The sequence below is a fragment of the Canis lupus genome, chromosome 3 (genome assembly GCF_048164855.1).
Source record: "Canis lupus baileyi chromosome 3, mCanLup2.hap1, whole genome shotgun sequence".
Lineage (NCBI taxonomy): Eukaryota > Metazoa > Chordata > Mammalia > Carnivora > Canidae > Canis > Canis lupus.
Genome location: NC_132840.1, coordinates 43,348,917 through 43,365,359, shown reverse-complemented (window position 1 = coordinate 43,365,359; position 16,443 = coordinate 43,348,917). Strand labels below are relative to the sequence as shown.

The 16,443-nt window shown below is 39.5% G+C and overlaps 1 protein-coding gene across 1 annotated transcript in view; it reads right to left on the bottom strand.

Annotated features, from left to right (window-relative positions):
* Positions 1-16,443, bottom strand: part of CACHD1 (cache domain containing 1) — a 200,317-nt gene that overhangs the window by 74,714 nt on the left and 109,160 nt on the right. The gene's annotated exons all lie outside the window — the stretch shown is intronic.

The following is a 16,443-nucleotide window of genomic DNA, read 5'->3' as shown; positions in this document are numbered from 1 at the left end:
TTTTTTTTTTAACCTAAGGAAGAAAATTTTTAAAAAGTGAGAGAGATAGGGCAGCCCGGGTCGCTCAGCGGTTTAGCGCCACCTTCAGCACAGGGTGTGATCCTGGAGTCCCGGGATCAAGTCTCACATCGGGCTCCCTGCATGGAGCCTGCTTCTCCCTCTGCCTGTGTCTCTGCACCAGCCCCCCCTCTCGTACTGTGTGTGTCTCTCATGAATAAATAAAATCTTTAAAGGAAAAAAGAAAAAGAGAGAGAGATAAAGTTCCTCTCATGGTATAGAACACACAGTTTGCATCTTCTGGATTATACTGTAAAAAAGGTCACAATCTTTTTGATTTCCAATGAAGTGCAATGCTAGGAGTAGGGCTAGAACATCACTAGTACCCTGACTAGTTGCTGATAAATAAATAATAGTGTAATCAGGATCCATATCCTAGAGCAAACAATCTGCAACAAAGTAAAAAGAAAATGCTCCATCTCAATCATATACAGTCCCTATGAGTATTTTTTCCTACGAGTATTTTTTAAGTAAACTTAATCCAGAAGTAACGAAAGCAAAAAAATCTTAAATTTCTAAATAGCTCAATTAGGATTTTATAAACTGAAAAGACTCACGAATTTTTAAGAGTTCCCCAACCAAATTAACTTAAGCTGAAATTAGGGTTTTTAAAATGTGTAGCTCAGCTTATAAATACCATTGATGTAATTCCATTTATGCAGAGAAGCTATACGACCTAGAAGAAATACTCCTAAAAATCAAGATCCACTTGGTTATTCACATGAGCTTTGATTAATGTCAATCACATCTCAATATATAAAAATTACTACGTTGAACTGATTGTATAAGCAAGGGGACTAGGTCTTCACATGGTGTGTTGGGTTCCAAAATGAAAGTTTTGCTTGAATACTTATCATCTTGCAGGAAGAGGTAACTGGATTTTAAGAGAACTTTAGTTCAGCCTCCAACCCAGTACAGGATTATATCAACGCTATCAATTGTGCTGCCAAGGACACATTTGCTTTACCAACGTGGTTGCTCTTCCTTGGACCTGCTCCAATTTGTCTAGACAAGAGACTGCTGCCTCAAAAGCCACAGATGGAGAGAAAAGAAGAAATTAATACATCAGCAGCTGCCTGTGTGCAAGCAGGCAAAGCAACATAATCTCACCATCCCTCTCTTGTAGCATTTGAATATCTGTATAGCAAGAGTGGCACTATACAAGGAATTCACTTGCTCTCCTTGCTCTATATAGCCATGTTATGCCAATTCCCTCACATACTTTTTAATAAGACTATAGAATATTTAGGCTTGTGGGCTGGCTATATAGTCTCTATCACAACTGCTACAACTCTGCCACTGTAGTGTGCAACCAACGAGCATTCACAAAAGAATGAGTATGGCTGTGTTCCAATAAAACTTAATTTTCAAAAATAAGCGGTGTGCCAGACTTGCTTTACCACCCTGGGCCCAGATCAGGGCAGTCCAAGAAAATTCTCTGAAATGACAAAAATGTATTATTTTTGTAATGTCCAATATACTAGCTACACATGGCTACTGAGCATTTGAAATGTAGCTAATACAACTTAGACACTAAATTTTTAAGTTTTTAATTTTGGTTAATATACCAAATTTTCTATGTTGTACAATTTTATCTTAAATGTAAATCATCACTGAATAGTGGTTACCATTTTGGACAAGTACAATTCTGTAAATTTCTCTTGATTATTTACCCAGTCATCCTTCAGGTCTCTCTATTCACTTACTATTCTCCCAGGAAGTCCCATCCTGATTGTGGATGATTTCTCATCTGTATCACTCCATCTTCTCTCAAAGTATATGCCATAATTTTTAATTTGTCTTCATTTGAGTATGTTCATGGGTGGATTTTTATCACTATATGAATAGACAAGATCTCCTTGAAGGCAGGCACCACGTCCTGTTGGTTTTGTGTGCCACTATGTATATGCGACACAGCATTCTTGTCAAACCAGGCATTCCTATTCACTGATTTTCTTTCTTTCTTTCTTTTTTTTTTTAATGAACATCCATGGTGCCGATGCCTAGCCTTGTTCTAGGCTCCCCAGTAGGCTCTGGAAGTCCAAGCAAAAGAGGACCGTAATTTAGATGAATGGTTCGTGATTCCTGAAAGACTAGCCATATCAGAATCACCTGAGCTGCATGTTGGAATGCAGATTCCTGGGATCTACCCTGGAAGAGTCTGATTTACTGAGTCTGAGGGAAGGTCCAGGAATCTGACTTTGGCAGGCTCTCCAGAAAGGAGGAACCCACCAATACTGTCATATAGATTTCTTTAGAAATAAAGCAGTAGGGTGGCTTTCTGTGTAAACACAGGTACTTCAAAGTATGCCTCAAAAATGATAGGCCTCAAAGACAGAATGTCTTCCAGTTTGAATCAAGAGAACAGGTGGGTTCCTCCTTTATTTAGGTAGGTATGCCTGGAACTAACATCTCGACTTTGCCGGACAAATTACAAATCCCTTTTATTTTTCAAAAGTTTTTATTTATCTTTATATCCAAAGTAGGGCTTGAATTCATGACCCCAAGATCAAAAGCAACAAGCTCTTCCAACTGAACCAGCCAGGTGCTCCACAAACCCCTTTTAGACCTATTCACTTCACAGCTGAGAAAAGTGACACCACAAAGAGAGGCTTAAACCCATTGCGTTATAAACTCCCTGTCCATGGATAAGCCACACACCACCCTGCTTAATTTAAATGACACATAACAAAGAGCTTGCGGAAAGGGGTAACTCAGAAGCATTATTGACAATTTCTCCCAAGAGAAGTAGAAGTTTGGTGAGAAGCCCTGCCTCCCTGGATAGAGTCTCCACTGTCAAGACCCAGGCTACCAGCTCAACCCTTGAGAAGTAGATTCCCAGAGCCTTTGTGAAATGAAAGGTTGCTCCTGGGGACCCCGGCAAGGAAATTATTTTTGTAGGTTGTTTTCCTTTCCGTACCGAAAAGATCATCTTGAAGAACATTAAAGACAATAAAACCTGGAAGTAATTTATTAGCAAAAGTGCTCAGTAAACATTTGTGAGTTATAAAAAGGTTTCACAATGTAGTATTTGCCACCAGTAATTTACCCAACCTTCTCTTCCCTCTATCTCCCAAACCTATAGATCTAACCAGATCAGTCCATCAACTGTTGGATCCCAGCCATGATGTCCTCTAGTGTCCACTGCACTCAACAAAGTCCAGCTTTTTAAATTCCATGCTTATGTTTTTTTAGGATTTTATTTACTTTTAGAGAGAGAATGCACACACATGAGCCAGGGGTGAGGGAGAGAGAGAATCTCAAGCAGACATCAAGCCCAGTGAGGAACCCAACACCGAGACTTGATCCCATGACCCCGAGATCATGACCCAAGCTGAAATCAAGAGTTTTGTAATCAGGCTTAACATAAGCCTGATTATGCTAACAATATGATATGTTATCATATTGATGTCTATTAGATCTAGATTGGTTTCAGATTCTATTTATAGCAACAAAATTTTAAAGTAAATTATTATGAGCAAATTATCTTACTTGTTTCATCCTTTCCATATACCAAATAAGGATGTATCAAGTTAGAGATGAGACTCCAAAGACTTTGGTATAGAAGTCGTCTTATGTAAACCTTGCCACACAGCATTTGAACTCCCAGTTCTTTCAAAAGCCTTTCACGTCTTTGAGAAGTCTTAGTTCCCCCACTAGGGCTGTGAGTCACTTGAGGATTTGTAGGTATCTCTCAGGTCTAGCACACTGCTGGCAATGTGTAGTATCCAATAAATCCTTATTGGTGACTAGTGAGGAAGGGCAGAGAGCTAAGTCACTAGAAAGCTCTCAGTATTTTATCCAGTTATATTCATTGAACATCTATGATGAACAAAGCACTGCCACTGTGGCAGAGCATGATTAGGTCATGGTCAGGAACATAGGCCTGAGAGGTACAGGATCTAGATTGGGGTTTGGGTTTAAATTGCATTTTGCTATATAACTCTTGCACATAACTTAGGATTTCTAAGCCTCTGTTTTTCTCATTCATAAAATGGTTATAATAGTATCTATTTCATAGATATCTATTTCATGAGATTGTTTTAAGAATCAAATCAGAAAATGGCTCTTAAGAGCCAGATACACAGTAAGCATAAAATAAATAGTAAGAACTAGTATTAGATGTGTTAGAAGGAGTTACCAGCTACTAAGTGCTCATCATATGTTCCAAGCGCTTTACATGGATTACCTCATCTGATTTTCACAAAGCCCGAGAAAAGTACTATTACCTCCACTTGAATACTTGGAAACTGAGGCACAGAAATGTTAAATCAAGAAGCCCAAGGTTCACAGCTGGGAAGCAAACAGAACCAAGATGTGAACACCTATTCGAGTTCATTCATAATGAATACACTATAATGTATCTCAATAAATCAACAAGTTATCATTAACATTATCTAAAATAGCTGAAATAGAATTGAATTCTCTCAGAGGAAAAGATTACTCTGAAAGATGATAGAGCACAGGAAAAATCTTTGCTTTTCACTTAACAGAAAATGACAGTAGCTGGAGTGCCTGGGTGGCTCAGTTGTTTGAAGGCCTGCTTTCAGCTCAGGTCATGATCTCAGGGTCTTGGGATCGAGCCCCCACGTCAGGCTCCCTGCTCAGGGAGAGTTCGCTTTTCCCTCTGTGTCTTCCCTCACCCGCTCTTGCTCACTCTCACTCGCTCTCTCACGCGAATAAACAAAAATCTTAAGAAGAATTCTAAAAAAGAATATGACAGTAGCTAAACATAAGGCTTCACAAAGCACAGCTTAAGAGAAAGAGCTCTATGGGCAAATAGAAATATGTGCAGGAAGATGATATTAAAGGCAGGTGTTCTTTATCAATGGTTAATAATTTAAATGCTCATCACCAGCATAGTATGGAATTGGCCATTAGGAGAATTACTTTTTATTATTTCATTCTAGAAAAGCCTCAAGTTCCCCTCCCATTCAGCACTGAAATCTGAGGTGCTTCAGGGAACCAAGGATAGGAGAGTGAACACATACATTCTCTGCACAGAGAAGAGACACAGCTGACCTGGTGCCAGCTCAAAGTAGTTTTCTCCTCCTCCTGGTACCAAAGTTCTTCTCTGAAAGACCCTGGCATTCTGATGAGAGCCTTGAACATTTAAATGGCTTGGGTACAACAAAGATAACAGAAATAAGACAATATCAAGAAAGAAAAAATTGTACCAAATTTTGAAAATTCTCACAATGGGGCAATGAATACAGGATGCAAAACAACATAATGGACAACAGCCACAGCTTAAGGGTTTTTTGTTTGTTGTTATTGTTTTAGATTTATTCGTAAGAGACATAGAGAGAGAGGCAGAGACACAGGCAGAGGGAGAACCAGGCTCCCCATGGGGAGCCCAATGTGGGACTTGATAACACCCTGGGACTCTGGGATCACACCCTGAGCCAAAGTCAGATGCTCAACCACTGAGGCACCAGGTGCCCCCGACAGCTTAAGCTTTACTGTAAAGGTAGGCAACGTGTAATACTGAAACACAACTCAGGAAAACCCCAACTGATGTGGTACAAATACAAAGGCTTCCAGAGACCAAACTTGATTCAAAAATAAAATGTAAAATATCTAAAGAAGTTCTTCTGAAGGAATCCATAGAACAATCCTGATGCTTTAGCATTAAAAAAAAAAAAAAAAACCTTAAAAAATTAAAAAATTTAAATTAAATTTAAATTTAATTTAAAAAACCTTACAGGAGAACCTTAGCCAGAGGGCAATCTGATCCCTGTTCTGTTAGTTCAAGAACATGTGGGTTCTAAAAGTATATTAGTGAATGATGAACAGATTGTTACCTCATTCCGAAATCTGATACAAGTAATATGCATGCAGTGAATGCTAGTGGCTTTAAGTTAATTTACTCCTATCAAGCCCCCACATTCAGAGACCTGTTATCCACTCCTTCCTGCTAGATGGCATTCTTCAAGTGGTAACAGTCTCACAATAATCTCAGTGGTTTTGAGTTCTCTCATGTGTGCTGAACCTCAGCCATGGGGAGCATGTCCTCCCCCCCCCAGCTGAATTAACATGAAATGCCTAGAAATAACCCTCCCTCTGCTTCTGCCAGTCAGGTAAGGAAGCAGGTGTCAACAGGGGGCTTAGAAATAAAGGAGAACAGTGTGTCCCAAGCTGGTGAGCCAGCTAGGAGATGTAATTACAAGAGCCAAAAAAAACCCCTGATTATCACTCCACCCTCCACTCACCCACACTCACTAATGTCTGCTTCTCTTCTGGACTCCAGATTCCTACTGGACTCCAAACACATCAGTAAAACCTGCTTAGTTGTCCTCGTTACACTGACCACCTCCAAGCCCCAGGGAAATGGCTGCTTTGCCTAAGATGGGAATGCGTTTTATGCATGTGTGCCTCTTTCTAAATACTATTTCTAAAAGAAACATACTATTCACCTCCATTTGGGGCCTGAGAGAACTGTAGTTCATGCTAAAAGTACTTTATAACAATACATCAGTTACACTCTGAGGGGTTACCTAACAGATTTTTCATTGAGAAGTATATTACCTGCCAGTCACATTTATGTAATTCCAGGTTTACGGAAAAGGTCATGCACTGGTAAAATCATACTGTCATATAAAATGAGCAATTCAACTTATCTTTATATGTGCGCTTTAAAAAAAGGAATTATAATAAGAGAACGATCCTATCTAAATCTCCTATAGACCCTCACTCTAAAAACAGGAGCTATTGGATTATGACTGCTTTCTATACTTATTTTCATAAGATAAAACCAGTGCCCGAAATTCAGTTTCAAAGAACTCTATCTTTCCTATGCCCATAAGTTTGGGGGGGAAAAAAAAAACTTCCTTCTGGATTTACTTTCATGAACAACTGATCGAAACTGCATCCCGAGGGAGAAAACAGAACTGTGACTCCCACTTTGATCTCTTCCCCATGGAGAAATTCACTCCCTGCCTGGCTTGCAAGATGTTCATTTGATTGACGTTTGCTCTGATGTGCAAACTGCTTTGAACTTCAGACATTTAATTCCCATCAGGCTGCAGTCATTTTTATTCTCCTTCAACAGGATTTACAAGCAGGAGATCAGCAAATGTAGAAGATAAAATAAATTTGCAGAAGCTTTGAATCTTACATCAAAACAGTGTTCAAGTGAGTTCCAATTGGATTTCATTCAGCTGCGATTCACAGTGTAAATCAACTTTTCAGTGGAGTCCCAGTTTAGAAAGAAAAAGACATAAAGGAGAGAGACACATACACCAGTTGGGGTTTACTTCCTGAATCTCTTTTTTGGTCTTTGTTTAAATTTTCTATGGAAGGTGATTTGCCAGGCAAATCACTCAGAACCCTGGGTTTTCCTCAACATTTCCAAAGAAGCCTGCCCAATTTATCACTTAGCACACAAAAACCACACCCACAGTGTGGATTCCCAGAGTGGTGGTGAAATGTGGTATTGTTCATGGACACATTTTTAAGGCAATAATTCTAAAAGCAAATCCCTGAGGATCTCTCAGAAGAGCCAGGCTTAAACTGCTAGTGGAGTCCGTTAACAAAGACACTACGATGACAGCTAATGGGATGGGGAATATTTTTTTATTTGTTTGCTTGTTTTTAATCACTGCTAAAATGCCAAGGCAGGTGCAAAAGGTTAGAAAAAAAAAATCCCACTATTCTGAAAGCAGAATTCCATATTAGATCAGAAGTTAGTGTGAAACAAATGCAGGGAGACTCAGATGAAGTTTACAACACAGTCTGGCCCTTGCTGTGAGGGCTGTTGAACTATCAAGTTCCATTTTAGGGAGAGCACACATCTTTCTGGGAAGCTTGATTCAAAAGGCAAAATCCCTTGACTGGTAGCTGCAGGAAAGAGCCTTTCAAAAGAGGTCTGGACATGGAGAAATGCTCAAGTCTAGCAGAGCTCGTGGTCCTAGGGAACAGCTTAACAGTGTCTGGTCTACCATGATAGGAAGAGATCACTTCACCTCCATCCAACCAGGTTCGGGCTCCCTCTTTCTGGGAAGTGTCTGCTTTCCAAATATTTGAGCAACACCAGTTGAAAAGAATCAAACAAGAAGTCTCTTATCTTCCACTTAACCGCCCATGAGAATAAAGTTAAACAAAGAGAGAGCTAAGATAAAAATCAAACATCTGCACTGGCAAATATTTAAACTCTATGAATGGCAGAGGAAAGGGGTAAGAGTAGAATCACTTCAAAAAAGGAACTATCACATTTATAAAAGTAAATGATACTTGCTCCCTCCCCGCCGCTGCACAGAGTTTAGTTATTCAAATACCTAAATTAATGGGCAAACTGAAAAGCTGTCAAGTAACGTGTAATCACGGTCCGAGAAATGGTTTTTCCTCCCATCTCTGCAGAGATTGGAGAGATAAGTCACATTCTTTTTGTTCTTATCAGTATTAAGGATTAAACCTTCAGGCTTCGGTAACTCAGACACAGGGCCAGTGTCAAACACCCTTGGAAGGCAAGGCTTTCAGAGCAGTAAAGTTTCTCTATTAAAGTCTCCTACAAACAAGCTCTTTTTTACCATTTTCCCACAAAGATCACTGAGAGGAGAACCTGTTGTGATCTCATGTCTCATGTGTCGATTCAAAGTGGCGGTATGATTCATTTACTCCGCTTTCTCACACAAGCTTGGAAAACTGCACAGGTGACCTCTAGGGGGATTGGAAGTGATTCCACAACCACCTGAAACATTTATTCTTGTCCTTCTCATCACCAGGTTGTGGCAGGGGTGCATGAAGAAGAAAGAAAGGTACATGGAAAAAGAAAAGAATACAAGCAGGTGGACAGGAGCCTCGCAGGACCCACGGGCTCCCTCTGTATTGCCCCGCAGCCCATGTCCATCCTGCCACTTGACCTCTACTAAGGGCTTAACATGCTTCACAGTTATTTATCTATACACTTTTCTCCCTTGCTAAGAAGACACAAAGAGAGAGGTCCTTTCCTGTATCCCCAGGGCCTGTGGGCCAGAGTCAGCTGTGAAGAGTAAGACGTTAGTCAATAAATGTCTGCTGAATGAAGAAATGCCAGAAACCTAAGAGATGGAGACTTCCTGGAACTAGAGATTGGAAACTCGTGAGCTTTCTTCCTCTGTCGATAGCCGACAACTCTGAGTGGTAGGACCCAGACATCAAAGAGAAGCATTAAGAACCTGAGTTAGCAGATGACCTTGCAGATGAACTGGTTCAATCTCTCAGGCACATATGCATTGGAGAGGGAAGAAGCCTGTCCAAATCTCCCTGTTCTGTAAAAGAAACATGAAATGTAAGATGTGGAATACTTATGGCTGTGTCTTCAAAAAGAATTACTGACATGGTATTAAAAAGTTAATAAAGCTGTGCGTGTGCATCATCATATGAGGCAAGTGGAGTCCCCAAAAAGAGATTATAGGCAGATGGGTTTTAAATCTTGGCATTCTTCTTTGAAAACACTTTAATATTTTTGCACAATAAACATATATAAAGGAAGCTCAAGGAAAGCTTCTGGTTCTCTGCTCCTACAGGGTCTATTTCTTAAAGCTGGTATAGTCTACTAGCTCATTTCTCTTGGAGGCTAGATTTAAAAAGAAAAAAAAAAAAAAAAAAGGAAAGGAGGAAGAAAAGAAAATCATAGGATCAGCTCTCCCTAAAATCCACAAAAGATAGACTGATGAAATTCAATATTCTAAGCAGAGTGCCAGGTCTCCCTGAGTACAGGTTACATGAGGAAAAGACAGATCCAAATGCAGGTGTGCTTTCTGCTGTAAGGGTGTTCATCCATAGTACTTTAGATATAGGTATCTATCTACCTACCTACGCACACATACACGCACACATGCGCGTGCACACATGCACACACAGAATTACAGGACAGATTACTGCAGGAACATGGTTTTAGGCCTGAGAAACAAACTAACCCAACTATGTGAGGTTTATAATCTGCTAACTTAGAAAATTTAGGTCATGCAACAACCTCAAGTGAAATTTTAAGAAGGAAGATAAGGCATTCCAATTTTACCACAGGTCAAAATACTTTGTCATTAAAAAAAAAAAAAAAAAAAAAGATTTGAAATCAGGTAACTCAGATTACAAATCTGGCTTCTGGAGCCTGGACACAACCTCTCTGAGCCCACTTCCTCTTGGGTAAAATGGAGAGGGATGGAGAGGGGAGGAGGAGACGGTACCTAGCTCACCACAGTTGTTGACAGGATCATTTGAATAATCTAAGTAAAATAACATTTACAGAAGCCTAAGAAAGTATTTTACTGAAGTATAGACATATGTAACTTTTACAGAAGTCAAATAATGTAACTCAGTTGGCCTTCTGAAATGTAAAGCATTCTATAAAATCTTTGTTGAATTTTGAGCTCTACTGAAGTCTTTCCGGCGCTAATATCCATAAAGACTGTATCTGTAACATTTCACCTGCCTGCAGGTAATAATTTTTAAAAGGCCAGGAGATGAAAGTTTGAGATAAGGGAAAATAACTTGAAAGGCTAAGATTTGCCATATAGCACTTTCAGGGCAAAAACACAAAACACACCTTCTTGGGGAAAGAACAGGACCTGCAATAAAATTAAACTCCGTTGTCAAAGACCAGGCTTGTCACATTATTTGCCCTTGTGACATGGAAAGAACAAAAGAGCAAGGGTCATAAGTGCAAAAGCACCTGGCTAAGTCACAATGTTTCATTTTTCATTAAAAACAACACATGAGAACATAATTCTTATTATAAAAAAAGTGTACACAGGGTTAAACACTTTATATAATTCTTTCATGTGCACTGCCTTAAAATAGAAGTTGCCCACATGTGGTTAAGCTATTATGTCTAGAAACATCATTTTAAACAAAACTAAACTATGTATTAGCACAACATTAAAACTGTACATTTCAACTTGGCCTTCTCTCCTGAACTGCCATGCATATAATATAGTTGGGGGGGGGGGTGGAGGGTGGAATTTGAGGGAGGAAAATAAAATGATGCTATAGGCTAATCTCAACTTGTCAAACACCTCCCCAGAAGGATCTGCATGAACTTGAAGTCAAAATCAGCAATGTTCATACTGAATTCTTCTTCCTCTTAAAAACCTTTTTTTGCTGGGGTGCCTAGCTGGCCTAGTTGGTAGAGCATGTTACTCTTGATCTCAGGGTTCTGAGTTTAAGTCCCACACTGGGCATAGAGCCTGCTTTGGGGGGAAAAAAAAATCTTCCTTTGCTTTTCACATTTTAATTAACAGATTTGTATCCTCTGAGATGCTTGATTTAAAATTTTAAAAATTTAAAATATTTCTCCCCACCCAAATCTCCAATTAAATCTAGTTGGCAGATTTTATATACTCCGTGTCTAGGAGCTACATACATTCTACGTAACCCACCAACAACCGAGACAGCCTTTACTCCCCTGCAATCCTTCCTTGCAGTGCCATTCCCTTTCTCCTGGATTATTACGATGCTCCAATTTGACAAGCAACTTGCCTCTCCACCTCAACTTATTCCTCCTTTGCCAACTAATTAATTTGCCCAAATCCCAGACTGACCACAGCCTTTCTTTAAAACCTACTGTTCATGCAGGAAAAAACTGTCTAGCTGTCCAAGAATTTTGAGCCACACACAGTACATCTCTTCTCTAACATTCCAGCTCTACCTTCCACTTCTGCATGCTCAATGCTTTATGATGCTTCCTCTTTGCCATCTGAAGCATTCTTCCATAGATCTACCTGCAGGAATTCCACTCTCCGGACCCGAACTACCATTTCTCTACCAAGACTGAGTGCTCAAAAGCCTCCATTCATAATCACCTTTTCTTCTAAAGGAGACTTTGGATTTTTCATGGCACTTGATAGAGTCTGCTTAGCTTAACTCTAGCATCCTATAATCTCCTGAAAGTAGAGACTGTTTTATTCATCTTTTACCTATCAGACAGTATCTAGTACAATGTCTTGCACATGAACTGCCTTGAATAGGATCCAGACAAGTTGAAAATGATATACATAGGTATTTGGAAATTTCATGCTTTCAAATTTACCCTGCATATAATCAATTATTCATATTATAATTATTCATATACATTAATACTACATTAATGATTAAATCTAATAACTGAGATAACTAAGTCAACATCAACTTATATTTCCTATCAGAGCTTCTGACAATGAAATAACACTAAAAAGACAATTATAAATGGGCATAAAGGTACTTGAATTTCTGTCAAGAGGTAAAGTAGCTCAATAGTTCTGTTACCATCATCACTACCAATACTCAAAAATGAAAGACAAAATCAGATTTGCTATCATGCACTAATTCCTTCGGTAGATATTTAATGGGGACCTGTTCAAGCAAGACGTTGAATCCAATCAGGTCCCTAAATTCAAACGTAACTAAGAAGAAAGACGAGAGAGCACACATAGTACAAATAGGACTTAGAACCTGGTATCAACATTCTCAGTTACTTAGAATCAACCTCAGCCATGTTTGGCTCCTCCCTCTTCTAACACCCAAAATAGTGGGTTGCCCATAGTCACGTTCATGCCCTACTTGCTCCTTCTCTACTTAAATGGAATCAGACTAGGTCTTCTAGCTGTTACGTGGTTGACAGGGAAAAATCCCCTTAAAGGGGATCTTCATTTCAATCCCTTTCTCAAAAATCTTTAATTCTCTCATTCAACCAAACATTATTTATTGAATGTCTACTGTGTATCAGACAGTAAAGATAAAGAAGCACAGGAAGACTTGTCCTTGGCTTCACTTACAGTGCCTAAAGTCTCTTGAATAAAGTACAATTCCTCAGTTCAGCATTTGAGGGTCTCTGGTTTCTGAAATTAACCAACTTCTCAGATGCCCCTTCCATCATTTGTTCCAAAACAATGTACTCTTCAATGCTCGTGGCCATTTCTACCTACAGGATTTTCTTCATATGGACCTTTCTCTCCTGGAAAGCTCTTCCTATTCTTGTAGGTCCAAATCCTTTTTTTAACTTCAGTACTCAGCTGAAATGCTTCTTCCATAAACCATTCCCCAATTTTTATTTTTTATTTTTTTTTAAATGAATGAGAGGTACCTGGGTGGCTCAGTCAGTTCAGGGTCTCACTTTGGCTCAGGACATGATGCCAGGGTCCTGGGATTGAGCACCACGTCCAGCTCTCTGCTCAGCAGGGAGTCTACTTCTCCCTCTCCCACACCCGCCTGCTTGTGCTTTCTCTCCTTCTCTCAAATAAATAAATAAATAAAATCTTAAAAATAAGTAAATAATTTAATGAATGAATAACCTCTGTAGGCCTTGCTACATAATACCATCTTTTTCCCCACTAGGTAGCTCTCAAAAAGATGAGGGTAAATTCTCTCATAAAATCTAGAATTTACAAATTTGGGCAGTAGGAAAAGTTGCCTATAACGGCAAATGGCACCAGTTAAAAACAAACTTTCTAAGGAGGCTGAGGGAAATGGACCTTGAAGGCTACATCTCTAGAGTACAGTTCAAACTGCTCTTTTCATAGCTGAGCAAACTGTGGACCAAGAAGATCGGGTGAACTTCCTAGGATCACATGGCCAAATAGCAAAGCAAAGGTCCATTTGGCTCTAGGACTATTCTGCAATGATATAACCTGCATCACAACTGTCCTTAAACCCAAAGGAAAACAGTCTTCACTGCTTATTTCTTTTCCATGAGGGTCAAGAATGAAACGATTTTAAAAATTAAAAATTTCAAAAGAGGCTTGCCTCCTTTTCAAAATGAAAGAAGGCTCATGTCTGAGTTCAGCTTTTAAACAAACAAACAAACAAACAAACAAAGGCAAACACAAACTTTGACCTGAAGCTAGCAAGTCCCTAAAGAATCCAGTTTAGGAATTTGAACATTATGGGTCAGCATGTTAACCATCAAAATTAAAATTAAAAACAACTCTCTAAGTAACTTATTTCTGGCTCCTGTGGTGTCAAGAATACTAGAAACTTAATATGTGAACACAGAAATTTGCACATGTAAATCATACCACAAGATATACAACCCAACCTACATGGAAAAAGACTTACTCAGCTGCCTGCACTCCTTTCCAGGCAGCTATTAACATGAACATTAACTTTTTAAGAGAAGCGGTCTAGTAGAACACAGCATAAAGTTTGAAGAGTGATAATCTGGCATCCTCCAATCTAAATGTGAGTGTTAATAAAAATATAACTTCAGTAGTAGGTTTTGCCGCTGTTTTCTATCCTTTCTCTAAGAGTGTGTGATGGTGAATTTTATGTGTCAATTTGGCTGGCCAAGGTATACCCAGATATTTGGTCAGCCATTATTCTGGAGGTTTCTGTGAAGGGATTTTTGGGATGAGATCAACATTTAAGTCAGTGGACTCGTGGGTCCAATTAGTTGAAGGCCCTAATAGAATAAAGACTGACCTCCCCACACAAGAAAGAATTGTCAGCAGACAAACTACAACTCTTCCTGGGCTTCCAGACTGCTGGGCTACCCTACAGATTTTGGATTTGTTCTGCATCATCACATGAGCCAATTCTTTAAAATAAATCTCCTTCTCCTTCACTTTCACAGAGCTCCCCCTCCTATTGGTTCTGTTTCTCTGGAGAACCCTGACTAACACAGGGTTCTAACAGTGGTTATTCATGAAAAATGCCATCCGGAGCCTTACATCAGAACCTATGCTGGTTGCTTTGTCTATAGCACAATACCAACAAATAGGTTTTGTGCTAAGGCCTAACTCTTAAATCATATTGTTCTACTGGGTGGCAGCCAAATGCATTACATTTGGGTTCTCAGGAAATGAGAGGAGTCCTCCCCACCTTCCCCAGCGACTACATCAATCTCAGTAGATGCTCCATCTCAAAGAGCTCCTTGAAAAATAGCAGGAATCTAATCTGACAACGTTTCACAGAGTTTCTTCTGTGAAGTCAGTGAAGCTTTTTAAGTCTGCCCTGATGGGTAGAAGAGAATTCTCTATAGAGCTGAAGTCTAGCCTCAGGTGGCTGGCTTCTGAGGGGGTTGAAAACAATTGCTTACTTACTCCAGCTCCACCAGAGTGTCACTTTGCTCATCCTAAACCTGGTCTAGATGCCTTCAATTCCCACCACAATGAACCAATTCACAAGCATAAACTGAGTAAGGACAACAGCTCTGAACCCTATCTTGGAGCCACAGATGAAAATAAAAATCTAAGTGTATCTTCCCAGCATTTTCTTTTTTTTTTTTTTTAACATTTATTTATTCATTTATTTATGATAGACAGAGAGAGAGAGAGAGAGGCAGAGACACAGGAGGAGGGAGAAGCAGGCTCTATGCAGGGAGCCTGACGTGGGACTCGATCCCAGGACTCCAGGATCGCGCCCTGGGCCAAAGGCAGGCGCCAAACCGCTGAGCCACCCAGGGATCCCCCAGCATTTTCTTCCTAGTTTATTGTCACATTGTTCCCTCCTTAAAAAAAGGAAAAAAAAAAAAAAAAAAGAAAAGAAAAGAAAAGAAAAAAAAAGACATAAAAATAAAAATAAAAAAATAAGAATGCCACCAGGAGGCAGGAATACCTCCAGAAGAGACTGAAGAAGGGAGGAGAGAAGTGGATTAAAAGACGTGGAAGATAAATTATTGATTGGTTTGTATAAAAGCCAAGGGTTAGTGAGCCCTGCTGAGTAAGCAATAGGTTCAGAGGTGCTCAACAGAACCCTATCTCTGTAGCAAGCCAGGTATTGGACAGATGTTCTTAATGTTATACATGGAGGAGCTGTATTCTTTAAACTTGACAGAGTAAGTATGGACATTTTGTTAAGTCAAACTTATTAGTATTATACAGTCCTCTTAGACCAGGAGTTTCAAACTCACACATTGGTGTGGGCCAAGCAGGTGATCAAAGTCAGGGGAACAGGTTGGTTGGGTGTAATCCACAGGGACTAGTGGTTAAGTCACTGTGTGCAAGGGAGAATGTGGGTCCTGCCCTCAAAGGGGATCAATGCTTCATGCAAGCTGATTGCTGCCCAGTTAGAATATGGACCTACTATTGCCAGATCTTCTGATTTTAAAGACAGAAACTTGGATTTTTAAAATGTGTAATCTCCCAAAATTTAAATGTTGGCAAGAGATTTAAAAACTTATAAATTTAAAAACCTTTAAAACATCTTGTGGGGCCAAGATAAACACATCTGTAGCTCAGATATAGTTCCTGAGCATAATTCTCTGTGTCTTTGTACTCATCGTGGAAGAGTTCAGTCTCTCATGCGCCCTCATCGGCGACCCAACATGAAACAAGGGGAGCTGTTAATTATATGAGTAAATGAACTGGTTCTCAAAATTAATGTTATTTTAAGTGATAGCCCTGAAAATGAGTTTGTCTTAGATTAAGCTGTAATCGAATTTTTTTTCCATCTTAGAGGAGGTTAATTCTTCAGATCATTCCTTCAGCAAACATT